Source organism: Bufo gargarizans, chromosome 5, assembly GCF_014858855.1.
Source record: "Bufo gargarizans isolate SCDJY-AF-19 chromosome 5, ASM1485885v1, whole genome shotgun sequence".
Taxonomy (NCBI): Eukaryota; Metazoa; Chordata; class Amphibia; order Anura; family Bufonidae; genus Bufo; species Bufo gargarizans.
Window position 1 is genome coordinate 441,410,243 of NC_058084.1, and position 21,341 is coordinate 441,431,583.

Below are 21,341 nucleotides of genomic sequence, written 5' to 3' on the forward strand. Positions count from 1 at the left end.
CTGGCCCTGTTTGAATTCAAAATATCGCGCCTGCGCCGTACCTGTCTTCAATTGGCGCAGGCGCACCAAGAGGCAGCCGCTCACTCGGCAGCTCCATCCTCAATGCGCCTGCGCCGGGTGTGGATGTGACGTCATTGGCGCAGGCGCATTGAGGATGGAGCGGCCGCCTTTCAGTGCGCCTGCGCCGACTGAATACCGTTATGGCGCAGGCGCGAGATCTTGATAGCAGACAGGGCCAGCAGAGGACGATCCCGTTCCCTGGCCCTGTCAATCACAATGCGGAGGGGGCGTCTTTAGGATCGGAGGATGCGGCTGCTACCAGCAAGTAGCCGCCCTACTTAGCATAATTAGCATATTTTAAAATTACGTTTTTAACAAATTCTACTGAACCGAAATGGTTATTTAGCTTATGTATGCAGAAATCGCACTATAGGGATTATAAGTAAACCAAAAAAAAAAAAGCGGTTTAGTGGGGTGACAGAAGCCCTTTAACAACAAATCTGTGTTACACAAGGGGCATATATGTCCAGGAGAGCGGCATCGGTTTTTGAGTTGCTCCGGTCCTCGTCATTAAAAACCTACTGGCCGACTTCATATCACTGCTTGCAGAGCTATCGCTCTAAGGACTGCTGATCTGTAGTTGACTGTTTGCATTATTAACGGTAATAGAGAAATGGACCCCATCACAATTTGACCTCCACTGTGCGTCTGCTTTTCTCCAGTAATGTGTCTTGCAGGTTACTGCTCAGCCCTTACCTCATTCTGTACATAGGGATTTATTTTTTTTCGTTCTCTTTTTGTGAATCGGTTTTGTATTGTTAATAACAAAATAAGAAAAGTTCATATGGAAACAATAATATTTTGATTTGTAATATTTCAAATCGACAAATGGAATAAAATACAAATTAAAGTTAATTTATTTTTATATTTTCAGGGGGATTTTAAGACCCGGGTGAAGTGATTTTTGTACACGCTTGTATGTAAGAGGCAGGCAGTCTGGTTCCAGTTTTGTATCGTCACCAACTGCTTTAACCAATTGGTTTGTTCTATTACTTAGATGTCACAATCCATGTGTATCGAGAGACATGTACAGGAGTTTTCAGAATAAATTTTAATAATGTACACAGGCTGGCTGCGTTACTACGTGATTGCAGGGCGGCGCAGGTCATGGCGTCCTCCCTTCATCTTCTCGGCTCCGGATCACACGGCTTTGTGGTTGCACGTGTGCACAGATAGTTGTGTGGGTGGAGATGAGGAGTCATCAGCTCTTGGCGCTGACGCCTGCAGCTTTTTATCAGGAATCTAGGCTTCAGGTGCACCGAGAAGACAAAACTTCATTAGAGCCAAAACCCATCTGGAAGATTGCAATGGAAAGAAGCCTCTGAATTTCCGGAAATGTACACGATGAAGCTGTGTTACCTGCGCTATGGGTGATGAGGAATGGAGCAATAGTAAGGTAAAAGGATTATATATCTGAAAACAATCATAGAAACCTGGCTGGATCGTAGGGAGGGCAAAAGGGGCAGAAACCCATTATTGAAAAATGGCACAGTCCTGACATATGGTTAATAATAATTATTCGAAGTGGGGCTATAGAAATAGAAATCGCAGACCACCACCACTAAAACATAACCTTTATTTGATATGTCTAAAAATAACCAATAAGTTTCTAAAATAATTTTTGGACTTATGGGCCCTATGGCGAAGAGAAATAATGTCCCTATTCATCTCTGCTCTATGGGGGCCTATAGAATAGGGACAATATTTCTCTTCGCCATAGGGCCCATAACTCCTAAAATTATTTTAAGACACTTATTGGTTATTTTTAGACATATCAAATAAAGCTGGTTTTAGTGGTGGTGATCTGTGATATACAATATTTAAAATACCACATCAACATTATTAAAGTATTAAACAGGTTTTTCCAGGAGTTTAGTATGAATACCCTATCCTCAGAATGGTGGACTTCTGGAAACCCCACTAATAATCTGTTTGAAGAGGCCACGGCCCTCCAGTGAGTGCCGTGGCCTCTTCCTAGGCCAGTGACATCATGTTTATCAGTCACATGACCAAGGCAGAGCTCAGCCCTACTAAGACAATGGGCCCGGGCTGCAATGCCACGATACAATGTATGGCGCTGTGCTTGGTATGCTGTGTAGAGGCCCCAGCGATCACTGGCGCATTGCCACACCTTTAAACAGCTGATCGGTGGTGGAACAGACAGAAACACCACAGAAGCACTTCCATTCCGCATCTCCATGATTGCAGACACATTCAAGTGAATGGGTCCGCATCCGTGATGCGGAGTGAACACGGCCGGTGCCTGTGTATTGCCGACCTGCCGTATGTAGGCCACAAGAGGCCTTATCCTGAAGATACGAGGGTTGGAGCTCCACACTAAGCACGTCATGGGTAACAAGTGCCATGAACAGTGCAATATTCACTTCAATGGGGCCGCAAAAGATGCCGACAGCACACCGTGTGCTGTCCACATCCGTATGTCCGTTCCGTGGCACCCGCAAAAATATAGAACATATCCTATTATTGTCCGGATTACGGACAAGGATAGGACTGTTCAATAATGGTTCGGACGTTCTGTTCCCCAAAATGCAAACCGCAAAGCAGGCTATGGTCGTGCGCGAGAGCCCTAAAACTCAGAATAGGACGCACATTGTGCTTGGCCGAAGGACGTCAACGTGGAATTTTCGAGTTCATTGTCACTTAGTTAAACATTCTTTGGAGCGTGCAGTAAAGCTGGCAGTTTATGATGTGGCAGGGACAATGATTTTACTTTTTATTAAAGATTTTGCAATAACCAGCGCTATTGGTCTTCCCATATGTGCAATGCATTTAAAAGAAGCAGATCAAAGTACACCATATTTTATTTCACGATGCAAAGAGCAGGAATCCTTGCCCTAACATTACTAGCACCATATTAATCATGGGCTTGGCAGGTTACCACTTCCAAGATTACAGAATATAATTTAGTCTGATGGCATCAACATCTGTATATTAAATGTAGAGGAGAGAGGCAGCTCGCCTCCCCTACAATAAGGGGGTTTTATTACTAGAGAGGTTTTTTGTTTTTTTTAAGATGTGACTGCTAAGAAATGATCTGCTCCAGGTGTCATCAATTGTGTCATCTGTTTTCATGGCAAAGAGTGGACTTTACAGCAAAGTTGAGCGCGCACTGAAAACAGGCAAGAGCCCCCCCCCCCCCCAACCCTTATAAAACTGAATCTGATCACTTTAAATGACAATCCAGGGGCATCCACATCATAACCATCTATGGCACATCCACAAAATATGCCACAAATGCTTGATAGATGGCACCAAGCACAGCCACCTCTCCAGTGAGGTGTGTGGAAAATATTTCTATGAATATTGAGTTAAAAAAAAAAAACACTACTTTCTGACAGGTGTCCCTTTAATTGAATTCATTAAATGTAAGGCCTAGTTCACACAAACGTTTTTTTTTGCGAGTGTACGGGCCGTTTTTTTGTGTTCCGTATACGGAACCATTCATTTCAATGGTTCCGCAAAAAAAAACTGAATGTACTCCATATGCATTCCGTTTCCGTATTTCCGTTTTTCCGTTCCGTTGAAAGATAGAACATGTCCTATTTTTGCCCGCAAATCACGTTCTGTGGCTCCATTCAAGTCAATGGGTCCGCAAAAAAAAAAAAACGGAACACATACGGATGCATTTCCATTTTTTCTGAGCCATCTATTGAAAATGTTATGCCCAATTTTTTCTATGTAATTACTGTATACTGTACATGGCATAGGGAAAAACGGAACAGAAACACAATGTAACTCAAAAACTGAATAACGGATCCGTGAAAAACGGACCGCAAAAAACTATAAAAGCCATACGTTCGTGTGAACTAGGCCTAAGTCTGTAGAAAAGAATTAAAGGAATTTTCCAGGTTTTCTATACTGATGACTAGGGATGAGCGAATCGACTTCGGATGAAACATCCGAAGTCGATTTGCATAAAACTTTGTTGTAATACTGTACGGAGCAGCAGCATTAGAATGTATTGGCTTAGATGAGCCGAAGTTATTGCTTCGCAAAGTCTTGCGAGACTTTTTGCAATAACATTTCCTGAACTCTGGTTCGGTTCCAAGGTACCACTTGAAACCGAACCCAAGTTCCTTATGTGATTGGTGGTTGTCCGGATGGATGTTCAAAGAGGTTGCTGCACGCCATTGATCGCTGTGACCTTCTCACAGATTAAGAAGCACAGCGCCGTTCATTGTATAGTGGCTGTGCTTGGTATAGCAGCACAGGCCCATTCACTTGATTGGGAGTGAGCTGCTAGCAGGCCATGTGACCAATGAACAGTGCTGTCACTGACCTCAGAAGAGACCGAGGCCCTCACCTGAGGACAGGCCATCAATATAGAAGACCTGGAAAACCCTTATAATATTGTTATACTGGCTTACGATTATCATTAATAATAACTGAACAGAAAAAGCAAACCAAAAGTATAACGTTGCACATACCGAAATATATACAAAACATAAATATTAGAGCCAACAAACAATTAAAATCCTGTTTACAAATATACAGTGGCATATAAAAGTTTGGGCACCTATAGCCAAAATTACTGTTACTAGTTAAGCAAGTTGAACATGAAATGATCTCTCCAAAATATATAAAGTTGAAGATGAAACACTTTTTAACATTTTTAGCAAAATCATGTGGATTATTTTGTTTTGTACAATTTCAGAGTAAAAAAAAAAGAAGGAAAGGAGTTGCCTTGGAAAAGTAGATTTGAGCGCTTGGATAACTTTGATCGAGTTCTCAGACCTTAAATAGTCTGTTAGGGTTGAAGGGGTTGTCCTGCCATTTATATTAATGACATTATCAGGATTGATCATCAATATCTGATCGGCAGGGAGTGCTGGATGTTGGCTATATAAAGAGGAAGTCGGTGCTCCATGTAAGCGTTGCTTCCTGTTCATTACCCTGCCCGTCGTCTTTGAAGTTTTGGCGGTGCACTGTAATGACAAGTACTTGCTCCATTCACTTGAATGGAGCGAGTACTTGTAATTACACTACAGCACTGCTCCATAGGAGATGACGCGTAGTGAAGAGGAAGCAGCGCTCACATGAAGCCCCACCTCTTCAAACAGCTGATCTCTGGGGGTGCCGGGTATGGGACCCCCGCCAAACAGATATTGATGACCTATCCTGACTATAGGTCATCAATATAAATGGCAGGACAACCCCTTTTAAGGCTTGTTCACAATCATCATTAGGACTCCTTTAACCTTGTCCCAAAAAACAGCAGCTATGGGTTCTTCAAAGCAACTGCCTAAGGGTACTTTCACACTTGCAGCAGGACGGATCCGACAGGCTGTTCACCCTGTCGGATCCGTCCTTCCACTATTCTGCCGGACCGCCGCTCCGTCCCCATTGACTATAATGGGGACGGGGGCGGAGCTCCGGTGCAGTACGGCATTTCCTCCGTTCCAAATGTAATTAAGAAGTGACAGTTAACAGGAACAGTGGAGGTCAAGAGAAGGTCTGGAAGACCAAGAAACATTTCAGAGACAGCTGCTCGTAGGATTGCTAGAAAGGCGAATAAGAACCCCTGCTTGACTGCAAAAGACCTTCAGAAAGATTTTGCAGATCCTGGAGTTGTGGTGCATTGTTCTGCTGTTTAGCAACACCTGCAGAAATATGGCCTTCATGGAAGAGTCATCCGAAGAAAACCTGCGTCCTCACCACAAAATTTGGTGTCAGAAGTTTGCAAAAGAACATGTAAGCAAGCCTGATTCATTTTGGAAACAAATCCTGTGGATTGATGAAGTTAAAATAGAACTCTTTGGCCACAAAGAGCACAGAATTTCATGAAACCATTAAGCATGGGGGTAAATCAATCATGCTTTAAAGCCTCATGCAAATGTCCACGGAACACGGTCCGTTAGATACCGGACTGGCATCCTCCTGAGTGCAGGAGTGCATGGAGTCATAGCAACTAATGACGCCGTGCGCTCCTGCACTCAGGAGGATGTCAGTCCGATATCTCACGGACCGTGTTCCACGGACGTCTGCATGAGGCTTTAGGGTTGCGTTGCATCCAATGGCACAGGGAACCTTTCATAGGTAGAGGGGAGAATGGATTCAATGAAATTCCTGCAAATTCTCGAAGCAAACATAACACCAACTGTAAATAAAATCTGAAGTTCAAAAGAGGATGGCTTCTACAAATGGGTAATGATCCTAAACACACCTCAAAATCCACAATAGACTATCTCAAAAGGTCTAAACTGAAGGTTTTACCATGGCCTTTACAGTTCCCTGATCTGAATATCATTGAAAATCCGTGTATAGATCTTAAAAGAGCAGTGCATGCAAGACAGCCCAAGAGTCTCACAGAACTGCAAAACTTTTGCAAGTAAGAGTACTTTCACACTAGCAATATTCTTTTCCGGCATTAAGTTCCTTACTAGGGGCTCAATACCGGAAAAGAAGTGATCAGTTTTATCCGAATGCATTCTGAATAGAGAGTAATCCGTTCAGGATGCATCAGGATGTCTTCAGTTCAGTCTTTTAGACTTTTCAGGACAGAGATAATACCGCAGCATGCTGTGGTTTTATCTCCGTCCACTTTCCATTGACATGCATTAATGCCGGATCCGGCCCTGAGTGTTCCGGCAAAAAAGATCCAGCATTGCGGTCTGCGCATGCTCAGACCGCAAAAAAATAAAAAAAAAATTAATGACGGATCTGTTTTTCCGGGTGACACCAGAGAGACGGATCTGGCATTTCAATGCATTTGTTATACGGCTCAGGATCCTGATCCATCTGACAAATGGCATCGGTTTGCATGCGTTTTGACAGATCCGGCAGGTAGTTCCGGCAACGGAACTGCCTGCCGGAATCCTCTGCCGTAAGTGTGAAAGTAGAATGGATGAAAATCCCTCAAACAAGAATTGAAAGACTCTTGGCTGGCTGCAAAAAGCATTTACAAGCTGTGATACTTGCCAAAGGGGGTGCTACTAGGATCTAACCATGCAGGGTGCCCAAAGTTTTGCTTTGGGCCATTTTCCTTTTTTTATTTTGAGAAAGTAAAAGATGAAAATAAAAAAAAGTTTTTGCTTAAAATACAAAGGGAATCTGTCATCTTTAACTTTTTCGTTTTACAGATTATTTCATCTTCAACTTGCTTAACTTTCCACAGTGACACTAATTTTGACCAGGGGTGTCCTAACTTTTGCATGCCACTGTACTATGGCATGGTCCATGACCTACAGCTAAGGTGTAAGCAAAACTGTTTATAAACCCAAATGGACCACCAAATATACCTAATGATTAAATACATAGTAAAAATATTAAAGTACCGTAATATGGCCCAGAAAAGAGGGGCTTTCGCTGTTCCCTGCCCCAAGTCTATAGCCAATGGGACCAACTTCCTCAACGCTTTTGCTGTTCGGTCTTAGCTCTGTTATACATCTAGATGTCATTACACCCCTCCTAGCCGACTGTTTCCCAGTCTGCACAGCCAAGCTAATAAGTAAGTGGCAGAAAACATGTTGTCATCTTATTGTGTGTGCTCTAGAGCAGTGTTTCCCAACCAGCGTGCCTCCAGCTGTTGCAAAACTATAACTCCCAGCATGCCTGCACAACCAAAGGCTGTCCGGGCATGCTGGGAGTTGTAGTTTTGCAACAGCTGGAGGCACACTGGTTGGGAAACACTGCTCTAGAGGCCAGTGTGCAAACTGCAATATTTCAAAGATTAAATATATTTTTTTTTTTATGGTCATACATTTTTATATTTTAAAAGCCAAGTAATATTATACAATTAAAATGTGATGATACATTTTTTTTTATAAACTTTTATCTGATTTACAGTCTGTCATGTTATCCTAAAAGGGAAATCTTGTAGGGTCAACATTTTGTGCCCAAGATATATCCTTTATCCTCTCCAGAGCTCTTCATAGAGTTTACTGATAAAATCCTAGCTTGCTGCAGCTGCCACTAGATGGAGCTCTACTGCATTCTGTTTAATACTAAGCTTAAAGGGATTCTGTCACCACATTTTAACCCCTACAGTTAAACATAGTCTCCCTGAGCTGTATTAAATTATGCCCTTATTAACTAATAGTCGCTAGACGATGCCATTACCTGTAGTCCGCGCGGGCGCAGACTACAGTGTGTAGTGCGCACGCGCAGGATTTTAAACAGGCTCAGGGATTACGTCAGCGCGCCGGCTCTTGAATAGATTATATTAGAGGCGGCGCTGGGCACCGGACCGAGGGGTGCGGCTGGGCACCAAGTTAGGAAAGGACACGCACCTTATGCAAGTCATTAGCATATCACTAAAATCGATTTTATAAAGAAATAAATTAAGACTATTAGTTAATAAGGGCATCATTTAACACAGCTCAGGGAGACCTACAAGTAGCTAGGTTTTACTGTAGGGGGTAAAATGTGGTGACAGAATCCCTTTAATGCATAGTGTTTGACAGTATGCACTACCAAGTGGTGACCGCCAGGATTATAATTTAACTGTATGTTTTTGAAAAAAATATCTGCATATTTTATGACCTAAATATATATACACAATACTGTGCAAACATCTTAGACCGACGTGGGAAAAACGCTACAAAATAAGAATGCTTTCAAAATTAGAAATGTTATTTTATTACATATATTTTTTGAAATGTACATATCTGGCTATTCACTTTTAGAGCACTAGACTTTAGTTTTGACACACCTATACAATATAGGGGCTACCGGTGCCTGTACGTAATATTATTGCAGGATTAGTTGCTTATAGCAATTTCCATTGAAAACAGGGATGGGCACCACCGTGGGTCAACAGGTGCCACCACAGATACTGTTCTCTGTAGAGTAAGGTTCTTGACTCTTCATTCTCATTGGAATATTGAATTCTTATAAATGAGGTTTCCTTTCCTCTAATAAAATATGTAAATGTTATTTAAGGAATATCTCACATCTTAATGCACGGGTGCAAGCGCCAACCCAAATATATTTCCAGACAGAAGCTTCAAGTTCGTCAAAAGCCTGGAAGATCCACTGCCAAAGAAAGTAGGTAGTAAAAGAAGGAGAAGTGAAATGAAGCAGGACTGGGGGCTTCATATTCGGCAGAATATAAGGAAAATAGAGGGGAATATAATTATAGAATATTAATATTACTGGAGGAGCTCAAGCTGGTCCTTTAGTTGTGGTGTTTTTTTTTTAACGAAAAACTACAGTACAGCGCCAAATGTGGACATGAGGAAAAAAAATAAAATTATTCAAAAGAAAAAAAGTTTTTACATTGTATCATGTCCTTAGTAATACGTGTTTCTGCAGTGTCCCCCGTCTCCCCTACTCACCAAACTAAGAACTCACATTTGCAATATAGACTTTTTTATTTTTTTACGTTTTGGATATTATCTATGATTTTTTTTTTTTTATACAATACAGCCTAAAGCAAAGACCATAATGGTGCTACCACACACTAATTTGTTTTTCACATTTTTTTTTACAAGCTTTTTTTTTTTTTCTAGGGGGATAGGATGTTTTAGGCTGAGTTCACACGGGATGAGATTTCCGCGCGGGTGCAATGCGTGAGGTGAACGCATAGCACCCGCACTGAATCCTGACCCATTTATTTCAATGGGTCTGTGTACATGAGCGTTGTTTTTCACGCATCACTTCTGCAATGCTTGAAAATCGCAGCATGTTCTATATTCTGCGTTTTTCACGCAGCCCTGGCCCCATAGAAGTGAATGGGGCTTAGTGAATAACGCATTGCATCCGCAAGCAAGTGCGGGTGCGATGCGTTTTTCACTGATGGTTGCTAAGAGATGTTGTTTGTAAACCTTCAGTTTTTTATCACGCGCGTGAAAAACGCATCAAAACGCACTGCACCCGCGCAGAAAAAACTGAACAACTAAACGCAATCGCAGACAAAACTGACTGAACTTGCTTTCAAAATTGTGCGAGTTTCACTGAACGCACCCTGAACGCATCCTGAGCCAATCAGTCACGCCCGTGTGAACCCAGCCTTAGGCCTCTTTCACACGGGCGTCAGTTTTTTTGCCCGGATAAGAGCCGGGTGCGTTGCGGGAAAATGTGCGATTTTTCCGCACGAGTGCAAAACATTGTCATGCGTTGCACTCGCGTGAGAAAAATCGCGCATGTTTGGTACCCAAACCCGAACTTCTCCACAGAAGTTCGGGCTTGGGATTGATGTTCTGAAGATTGTATTATTTTCCCTTATAACATGGTTATAAGGGAAAATAATAGCATTCTGAATACAGAATGCATAGTAAAAAAGCGCTAGAGGGGTTAAAAAAAAATTTAAAAATAATTTATCTCACCTTAGTCCACTTGATCGCGAAGCCCGGCATCTCCTTGTGTCTCCTCTGCGCTGAACAGGACCTGGGGTGAGCTGCTGCATTAAATACCGGTTAAGGACCTTTGATGACGTAACTCCGGTCATCACATGGTACGTCACATGATCTTTTACCAGGGTGATTCACCATGGTAAAAGACCATGTGATGACCGGAGTGACGTCATCAAAGGTCCTTAACCGGTATTTAATGCAGCAGCTCACTCCAGGTCCTGTTCAGCGCAGAGGAGACAGAAGGAGATGCCGGCTTCGCGATCAAGTGGACTAAGGCGAGTTAAATTATTTTTAATTTTTTTTGTTAACCCCTCCAGCGCTGTTTTACTATGCATTCTGTATTCAGAATGCTATTATTTTCCCTTATAACCATGTTATAAGGGAAAATAATAATGATCGGGTCTCCATCCCGATCGTCTCCCAGCAACCTTGCGTGAAAATCGCACCGCATCCGTACTTGCTTGCGGATGCTATGCGATTTTCACACTTCCCATTCACTTCTATGGGGCCTGCGTCTCGTGAAAATCGGACAATATAGAGCATGCTGCGATTTTCACTCAGCGCACAAGTGATGCGTGAAAATCACCGCTCATGTGCACAGCCCCATAGAAATGAATGGGTCAGGATTCAGTGCGGGTGCAATACGTTCACCGCACGCATCGCACCCGCACGGAAAACTTGCCCGTGTGAAAGGGGCCTTAGAGATGGGAAAATCCCTGAAAAACTGCCACACCCACAGCATTCTCGGGATTGCAAAAAAGAAGAAAAAATAGAAGGAAATGGTTTCAGAACACTATTACAAAAAAAAAATGTAGTTTTTGTAGGGCATTTGATAATTTCCTATTGGCCAACATGTAACATCTGGTTTTGGGGGGTGGTTTTCCCCCAAAATTACATAGACAAAAAAAAGTGATGTTCATAGTGTGAAACAATCCTTAAAGGGGTTGTCCAAGTTATATTTATTGATGACCTATCCTCAGGATAGGTCATCAATATCAGATCAGCTAGGGTTCGACACCCGGCACCCTCGCCGATCAGCTTTTTGAAGAGGAGGCGTGCGCCGTGCCAGCGCTGCCTCCTCTTCATTGTTTACCTTCTAGCCGTTGCATCTGCAGTGGTGAGCAGGTGTAATTACACCCAAGCCTTCCTATTCATTTCAATGGGATGGATTGTTCCAATACACTTGTATAGGAGCGATCCGTACCATTGAAATTAATGGGACGGCTTGGGTGTAATTACACCTGCTCACTGCTGTAGATGCAACGGCGAGAAGGTAAACAGTAAAGAGGCGGCGGCGCTGGCACGGTGCACGCCTTCTCTTCAAACAGCTGATCGGCGGGGTTGCCTGGTGTCGGATGCCAGCCGATCTGATATTGATGACCTATCCTGAGGATAGGTCATCAATAAATATAACTTGGACAACCCCTTTAATGTATTAAAGGCTATGTCTTCCTTCGCAAACATTTTTTTTTGAATCGTTCCATTGCATCCAAAATGAATATTCCAATGCACAATATTCTATTATTTAGAATGCCTGATTTGGTTTTCTTCTACAGCTTCAATGCAGGCTTGAGTGTCTCCATGGTAACAGACTACAAACAAACCCTGTGTGGTCTGATCCTTAGGTGTAGCAATGTTAACACACATACTTGATGAGTTATCACATCTAGTTAATGTGCTATGACTGAGGGTTAAGGAGGAGTCTGTGAACACTGTACCAAGCTGACCTTACCTGCACCTCAGGGACGGCGTAACGTCACGTCTTGGTAACCATTGACCATACTGTATCTCGCTGGCTCTACGTATTTGACGTCCGCGAGGTGCGGTATTCGTCACATATTGGTGGCAGCAAAGTGGGATCGAGATACTAGTGTGTGTGAGTGTGGGACCCATACTCCCAGACACTAAAGACTACCAGCAGTAGCTTTTGTCGCTGGAGTCTTAAGATCAGCTCAACACTAGACAGTCAATAAGGTGTGTGTGTGTGCATCAGGTTGCAGTCTGTGTCAGTGACCATCAGTTGCAATGATGGCCAGTATCACAAGGAGCAAAGCTAAGGAGATGGCCGATGCTATGAAAGGTGGCGGGGAGGACGCAGTCCAGATGAGGAGCCAAGAGGAGGTGGAAGGCAACTTTCTCTAAGGCGAGGGGGAACACAGCCAAAGCTCCCCAAGGAGCCGTGCTCCACCTGCCCACCCCCCCAGTCAGGTAGGCTCGGCTGCTCTCCTAAAAGCTGCCGTGGACCATCTCCAGACCGGAGACCAGGCAGCTTATGAAATTCTCATGGCATCTGCAGAATATCGAGAACGAACAGAGGCTGCAGAACGTCGCGACCAAGCACAGGCTCAGCGTGAGCACCAGCTGCAAATGCTCCAGCTCCAACTCCAGCCTGATATGGGTCTCCAGAGATCCGGATTCCAAAACTGCGGGCGGAAGACTTCCCCATGCTGGACAAAGATGGGGACTTGGACACTTTCTTGTTGGCTTTTGAGACGGCCTGCCATCAGTAACTGCTGCCGGAGGACCAGTGGGTCAGATTCCTAGCGCCACATCTCAGGGGAAAAGCCCTTGAAATCTTCGGGTACCTGCCCAGCGAGACCATCCTGAGCTATGCGGACATCAAGCAGGCTCTGGTCCGGCAGTACAACTTGACCCTTGAGACATACCAGAAAGCTCAGAAGTTTGCAGCAGGGTCCTACCCAGAGCTGGGCTGATTACATGCGGGCCCTGCTGAGAGAGGTCGACCAATGGACCACGGGATTGGAGCTCTCTACCGTCCAACAGCTGAAGGAGCTCATCGCCACAGAGCAGTTCTTGTGGAATTGCCTGGAGGACCTCCAGCAGTACCTCCATGACCGGAAGCCAAAGGGGGCTTCTGCAACAGCAGCCCTGGCTGACGAGTACACTAACAACAGGACTTCAGAGGCCCGGAAACCTTTTGGGGTAAGACACACTCTGCCCCTGCTGCCCCTAGGCCCAAGTGGGCTGAACACAGACTACTCAGTTGTGTGTGGGTGGGGGTGGTGGGAGGTCCCTTGAAAATTTTCAACCAGTCACCATGGCCCAGGCCGTGGCCATGGGACTTAGAGACTCCGGCACTGAGATGACTCTGGTACGGCCTGAACTGGTGGCACCCCATGATTTATTGCCCGGGAGATCCCTTATAGTACCGACTGACGCCAGGAATTGTGGCCTCTGTATCATGCTCAGTCAGGATGACTCCATTGGCCAGGAACGAATGGGAGGTGGGTACGTGGAAGCCTTGCGCTCCAGCCGTACCACTTTGCATTCGCCACCAGAGAGGGCGCGGATGGGCGCATGGGGAAACACAGGAATGTGCTGCCTCTAGCGCCCTCTAAAAGGGGGAGGTGTGAGGAATATGGATTATTATTTTTGTCAGCCGCGTTCCCACACCAGCCATCATTTGTCAGATAGCAGAGGTAGTGAACTCCACAGGGGGGCCCTGCTTCAAAGCCCAGCCAACTGGCAGAGAACCTCTAGCAGGCCACTTTTGTTTAGTTTCTCACCTCCATTCAGCCAGCCAGGAACCCAGTTAATGGAACAGGAAAAACCTCTCTGCAGGGGGTCTAGGCCATTCCCCAGTTCAATGAACATTATCAGACATCATAGAACCGGTGATTCATAAGGAATTATGAATCGCCCGTCTATCACAGACATAAACCAGATGCATATTTGTGTCCCTGTGGCCACGATGAACATAGTTTGGTGGTGGGATGCCAGGGAGGGGAGAAATACATATCTCCCCACAGAAACCAAATAACAGTACCATGCTTGGACTCTACAGGTAGCCGGAACCCAGGCGGATCCATTGGTCCCAGAACCACCTCCCTGCGACATGCCAGTCTGGAGCCATGAGCCCTAATCGGTTTTGTGGCTCATGTGCTGCCAGCCCAGCAGAGGGGGAGGGGACCGTTCCCAGAGGCCGGGAGGAGAGGGGCCGGCTACAGGTTAAAAGGCTTGTGCCAGCAAGCGGGCGTGTCTTTCTCTGAAGGGAGGTCACATCATGCCATGTGTTCGGAGGGACCTGCAACCAGCTGACATCACTGCTTCCCATGTGACCATAGCTAAGAACTCATCACAACCCAAAGGACTCCTATACCTGGTAAACTGACTTTTGTTCTACTTAACCCTGTTTGTACCACGCCATCTGTATTTGTAACCTAATACACTATACACACAAAGAATATATACAGGGAGTGCAGAATTATTAGGCAAGTTGTATTTTTGAGGATTAATTTTATTATTGAACAACAACCATGTTCTCAATGAACCCAAAAAACTCATTAATATCAAAGCTGAATATTTTTGGAAGCAGTTTTTAGTTTGTTTTTAGTTTTAGCTATTTTAGGGGGATATCTGTGTGTGCAGGTGACTATTACTGTACATAATTATTAGGCAACTTAACAAAAAACTAATATATACCCATTTCAATTATTTATTTTTTACCAGTGAAACCAATATAACATCTCAACATTCACAAATATACATTTCTGACATTCAAAAACAAAAACAAATCAGTGACCAATATAGCCACCTTTCTTTGCAAGGACACTCAAAAGCCTGCCATCCATGGATTCTGTCAGTGTTTTGATCTGTTCACCATCAACATTGCGTGCAGCAGCAACCACAGCCTCCCAGACACTGTTCAGAGAGGTGTACTGTTTTCCCTCCTTGTAAATCTCACATTTGATGATGGACCACAGGTTCTCAATGGGGTTCAGATCAGGTGAACAAGGAGGCCATGTCATTAGATATTCTTCTTTTATACCCTTTCTTGCCAGCCACGTTGTGGAGTACTTGGACGCGTGTGATGGAGCATTGTCCTGCATGAAAATCATGTTTTTCTTACCTTGCAGACTTCTTCCTGTACCACTGCTTGAAGAAGGTGTCTTCCAGAAACTGGCAGTAGGACTGGGAGTTGAGCTTGACTCCATCCTCAACCCAAAAAGGCCCCACAAGCTCATCTTTGATGATACCAGCCCAAACCAGTACTCCACCTCCACCTTGCTGGCGTCTGAGTCGGACTGGAGCTCTCTGCCCTTTACCAATCCAGCCATCTGGCCCATCAAGACTCACTCTCATTTCATCAGTCCATAAAACCTTAGAAAAATCAGTCTTGAGATATTTCTTGGCCCAGTCTTGACGTTTCAGCTTGTGTGTCTTGTTCAGTGGTGGTCGTCTTTCAGCCTTTCTTACCTTGGCCATGTCTCTGAGTATTGCACACCTTGTGCTTTTGGGCACTCCAGTGATGTTGCAGCTCTGAAATATGGCCAAACTGGTGGCAAGTGGCATCTTGGCAGCTGCACGCTTGACTTTTCTCAGTTCATGGGCAGTTATTTTGCGCCTTGGTTTTTCCACACGCTTCTTGCGACCCTGTTGACTATTTTGAATGAAACGCTTGATTGTTCGATGATCACGCTTCAGAAGCTTTGCAATTTTAAGAGTGCTGCATCCCTCTGCAAGATATCTCACTATTTTTGACTTTTCTGAGCCTGTCAAGTCCTTCTTTTGACCCATTTTGCCAAAGGAAAGGAAGTTGCCTAATAATTATGCACACCTGATATAGGGTGTTGATGTCATTAGACCACACCCCTTCTCATTACAGAGATGCACATCACCTAATATGCTTAATTGGTAGTAGGCTTTCGAGCCTATACAGCTTGGAGTAAGACAACATGCATAAAGAGGATGATGTGGTCAAAATACTCATTTGCCTAATAATTATGCACGTAGTGTATAGTGGTCTAACATAATTTTGTGTTTCGTGCGCTACCGCGGGTTGTATCAAACAAGAAACTGGTGGCAGTATACCCAGGCTGAGAAAGCACCGTTTCACTGGGGCAGTGAAAAGGCTCCCTCAGCTTGTTGCCTCTCTGTGCCCATGTGGACAGGAGGAGTCTAAACACTGTACCAAGCTGACCTTACCTGCTCCTCAGGGACGGTGTAACGTCACGTCTTGGTAACCATTGACCATACCATATCTCGCTGGCTCTACAAATTTGTTGTCCGGCGGCCGCGAGGTGCGGTATTCATCACAAGAAAGACTCATGGTGGAGCAGTATTATTTGGCCTTTATATAGTGTTGTTATTGGCAATGTTGGCCACATATTCTATAATATGCACTTTATTGTGTTTTATTATGTGCATGATTAACCCCTGCAGCGCAGCTATATTTGTCTTGCCTATTCTCTGCAAATTTGCCAGGCTGCGGCCAGATCTCACTCAGGTAGCATCCAGCCATACCAGATCTAGAGAGCTTTGCAGGCTAGTGTGAAACTAGCCTTAAAGGGGTTATGTCAAGTATTAAAATTATTACCTATTCACAGGAAAAGTACTGAGTCTGATCAGCAAGGGGGCGACTGCTGGGCCCCCCAGAATCACGAGAAGAGGGGCTTCGTCTCACCCGGCATGGATGGTCTGGTGGTTGAGCATGTGCAATGTCACTCTGTTCATTTCTATGATAGAGTATGATCACAGGTGATAGGTTTAATCTTGGCTTGACCCATTCTGCAGCACAAAATTGGTTATAGTTTTGTAGCAAATTTGTGGCTGAAACTTGTGTAACCAAAGGAAACCGTGCGGAAAATCTATATAGGAGCATATTACAAATTTATGGACTGTGACACCTCGTATAAGAACCCTGTTCCCTGGTCTTATGGTCAGTGTCAAGATAATTTTACAGAATGTTGATGGACGATTGCACAGTAAGACGTCTTAAAAGTGGAACCCAGATTCCAATTTGCAGGTCTCGCAGGAAGTCCCCCCTGGGATGCTATATGTGAATGCGATCGGATTCGAAGACTTCAAATAGCTCCTGTTAAAGTCTTTCATCAATAGTGAGAGTCCTTACAAAGGTGATGATGAAAGCGATCTTCAAAGGCTGTAACCTAGCAACCGCTCCACGACCTGCAGCCCGGCAGTCCCCTTCATCGCGGAGAACTCTCCAAAGTCGTCTTCACTCACTGGATCTATAAGTTTGTAATCCTTGAATCAGTTGCTCCACAGCGACACAAACAAATGTATTTTTTCTGCCTCCCACATCTTACCATGATCTTCCTCTAAATCTCCTCCAGGTTCAACTGCTCTACTAATTATATGTAGCAATGGCTAGGACAAAATTTAATTATTCTGTGTGTATAGCAGCATAAACATGGTGTCGGTGAGCTTGAATTGAAGTTGAAGCACAAGATGCTGCATTTTTCCTGAAAATTGAGACTAAACTCCAGAAACCTACAGAGGTAGGGCTCATGCACACGAACATATTTTTTTCCGTGTCCATTCCATTTTTTTCAGCTGGTATGCAGAACCATTCACTCTAATGGGACCGCAAAAAATAAATAAAAAACTCTGTGCATTCTGTGTCTGTATGTCCGCCAAAAAATTGAAAATGTCCTATTGTTCGCATTACGGACAAGGATAGGACTGTTCTATTTGGGGCCGGCCGTTCCGTTCCACAAAATGCAGAATGCACACAGCCAGTATCCATGTTTTGCGAATCCGCAATTTGTCTTGTGCACAGACATCGTTGGGAAAAAGGAACACTGCAAAGACATTACCGCTCATTTTTACAGTATCAGCAAAGCAGATGAGGCTTTACCAAATCTAAAAGATCCGCAGCCAACATTGACCTGCAGGTTTAACATTTTGAACACGTCAATGTATGCTGCACAAAATCCCCGTGCAACTCATTCCCATTTAGCCACAGATTCACAGCAAAATAGACAGTAAATTTATGTTGTGTGTGGACGTGCCCTTAAAGTGCATTCCCACTTATCTCCCACCAGATAAGACATCAGCCATGGACATGGTATTACTTCACATAGAACATGTCCTAAAAATAGAACATGTCCTATTATTGTCCACATTACGGACAAGTATAGGACAGTTCTATTAGGGGCCAGCTGTTCCGTTCTGCAAAATACGGAATGCACACAGACGTCATCCGTATTTTTTACAGATCTGTTTTTTGCGGACCGCAAAATACATATGGTCGTGTGCATGGGGCCTAAATAGAATTGTAAAGAAAGCAAAAATGACAAAAGAAATGCATTTAAATCACTAAAACAGGAGGGTAGCTAGGAAGCATTGGAAAACTATAAGGAAAAAAATTGAATATGCAAAAGACATAAAAGCAGCCAAGAGAGATTAATTGCCAAAGAGAGTAAAACGAACCTTAAAATGTTCTTCAATTATATAAATGGTAAAAAGTATAAATCTGAAGGTGTCGTCCCTTTACATAGTAAGGAGGGGGTAGATGCAGAGAGCGATGAGGAGAAAGCAAAGCTATTAAATATTTTTTTCTCCACTGTAGAAAATAAACTGTCAGATGAAATGCAGAATGTCAAAGTAAACTCCCCAATAAAAGTGCCCTGTCTGACCCAGGAAGAATTGCAGCAGCATCTTAAAAAAGTTAAAATAGACAAATCGCCAGGACCAGATGGCATGCACCCCCGTTTCCTAAGAGAATTAAATAATGTCATAGCCAGACCCTTATGATATTTAAAGGGGCTGTCCGGGTTCAGAGCTGAACCCGGACATACCCTTATTTTCACCCCGGCAGCCCCCCTGAGCCTAGCATTGGAGCATCTCATGCTCCGATGCGCTCCAGTGCCCTGCGCTAGATCGCGCAGGGCACGGGCTCTTTTGTTTTCAATAACACACTGCCGGGCGGTAACTTCCGCCCAGCAGTGTGTTCGGTGACGTCACCGGCTCTGAGGGGCGGGCTTTAGCTCTGCCCTAGCCGTTTTACTGGCTAGGGCAGAGCCAAATCCCACCCATCAGTGCCGGTGACGTCACCGGGGTTCCTGTCAGCCCCATGGAGAGCCCCGGTACGTCACCGGAACTCTGAAAAATGCCTTTGCCCTGCGCGATTTAGCGCAGGGCAAAGGAGAGCATCGGAGCATGAACTGCTCCGATGCTCATGTCAGGGGGGCTGCCTGGGTGAAAATGGAGGGCTGTCCAGGTTCAGCTCTGAACCTGGACAACCCCTTTAAGGACTCTGTACTGACAGGGAGTGTTCCACAGGATTGGCGCATAGCAAATATGGTGCTAATATTCAAAAACGGTCCAAAAACAGTGCCCAGAAACTATAGGCCAGTAAGTTTAACATCTGTCGTGGGTAAACTGAAGGTTTTCTAAGAGATGCTAGAATCTTGAAGTACCTCAATGATGATAAGCAAATAACGCTGTATCAGCATGGCTTGATGAGGGATCGGTCATATCAAACTAATTTAATCCGTTTCTATGAGGAGGTAAGTTCTAGACTTGACCACGGTAAATCAATGGATGTCCTATATCTGGACTTCTCCAAAGCATTTGATACTGTACCACATAAAAGGTTAGTATATAAAATGAGAATGCTTGGAGTTGGTATGTAAGTTAGTAACTAGCTCAATGATGGAAAACAGAGGGTGGTTATTAATGGTACACACTCAGATTGGGTCATTGTCACTAGTGGAGTACCTCAGGGGTCAGTATTGGGCCCTATTCTCTAATATATTTAATAATGATCTTGTAGAAGGCTTGCACAGTAAAATATAATTTTTTTGCAGATGACACTAAACTGTATAAAGTAATTAACACAGAAGAGAACAGTATACTGTACACCCCTCACATTTTTGTAAATATTTTATTATATCTTTTAATGAGGCAACAATGAAGATCTGACACTTTGATATAATGTACAGCGGTCAGTGTACAGCTTGTATAACGGTGTACATTTGTTGTGCCCTCAAAATAACTCAGCAGACAGCCATTAATGTCTAAACCACTGGCAACAAAAGTGAGTACACCCTAAGTGAAAATGGCCAAATTATACCCAATTAGCAATTTTCTCTCCCCGATGTCATGTGACTCGTTAGTGTTACAAGGTCTCAGGTGAGAATGGGGAGCAGGTGTGTTAAATTTGGTGTTATCGATCTCACACTCTCTCATACTGGTCACTGGAAGTTCAACATGGCTCCTCATGGCAAAAAACTGAGGATCTGAAAAATAGAATTGTTGCTCTACATAAAGATGGCCTTCAGGCATGCTCAACCTGCGGCCCTCCAGCTGTTGCAAAACTATAACTCCCAGCATGCCCAAACAGCCTACAGCTATCGGCCTACAGCAGGGCATTGTGGGAGTTGTAGTTTTACAACAGCTGGAGGGCCGCAGGTTGAGCATGCCTGGTTGCCAACACCCTGAAACTGAGCTGTAGCACAGTGGCCAAGACCATACAGCAGTTTAACAAGACAGGTTCCACTCAGAACGGGCCTCGTCATGGTTGACCAAAGAAGTTGAGTGCACGTGCTCAGTGTCATATCCAGAGGTTGCATTTTCAAAATGGACGTATGAGTGCTGCCAGCATTGCTACAGAAGTTAAAGGGATGGGGAATGTCAGCCTGTCAGTGTTCAGACCATACGCCGCACACTACATCAAATTGGTCTGCATGGCTGTCATCCCAGAAGGAAGCTTCTTCTAAAGATGATGCACAAGAAAGCCCACAAACAGTTTGCTGAAGACAAGAAGACTAAGGCCTCATGCACACGACCGTTGTGTGCATCCGTGGCCGTTGTGCCGGTTTCCGTTTTTTTCCGCGGACCCATTAACTTTCAATGGGTCCGTGGAAAAATCGGAAAATGCACCGTTTTGCAGCCGAGACCGTGATCCGTGTTTCCTGTCCGTCAAAAAAATATGACCTGTCCTATTTTTTTGATGGACAACGGTTCACGGACCCATTCAAGTCAATGGGTCCGTGAAAGAACACGGATGCACACAAGATTGGCATCCGTGTCCGTAGGTTACTTTCATACAGACAGATCCGAAGATCCGTCTGCATAAAAGCTTTTTCAGAGGTGAGTTTTCACTTCGTGAAAACTCAGATCCGACAGTATATTCTAACACAGAGGCGTTCCCATGGTGATGGGGACGCTTCAGGTTAGAATATACTGAAAAACTGTGTACAT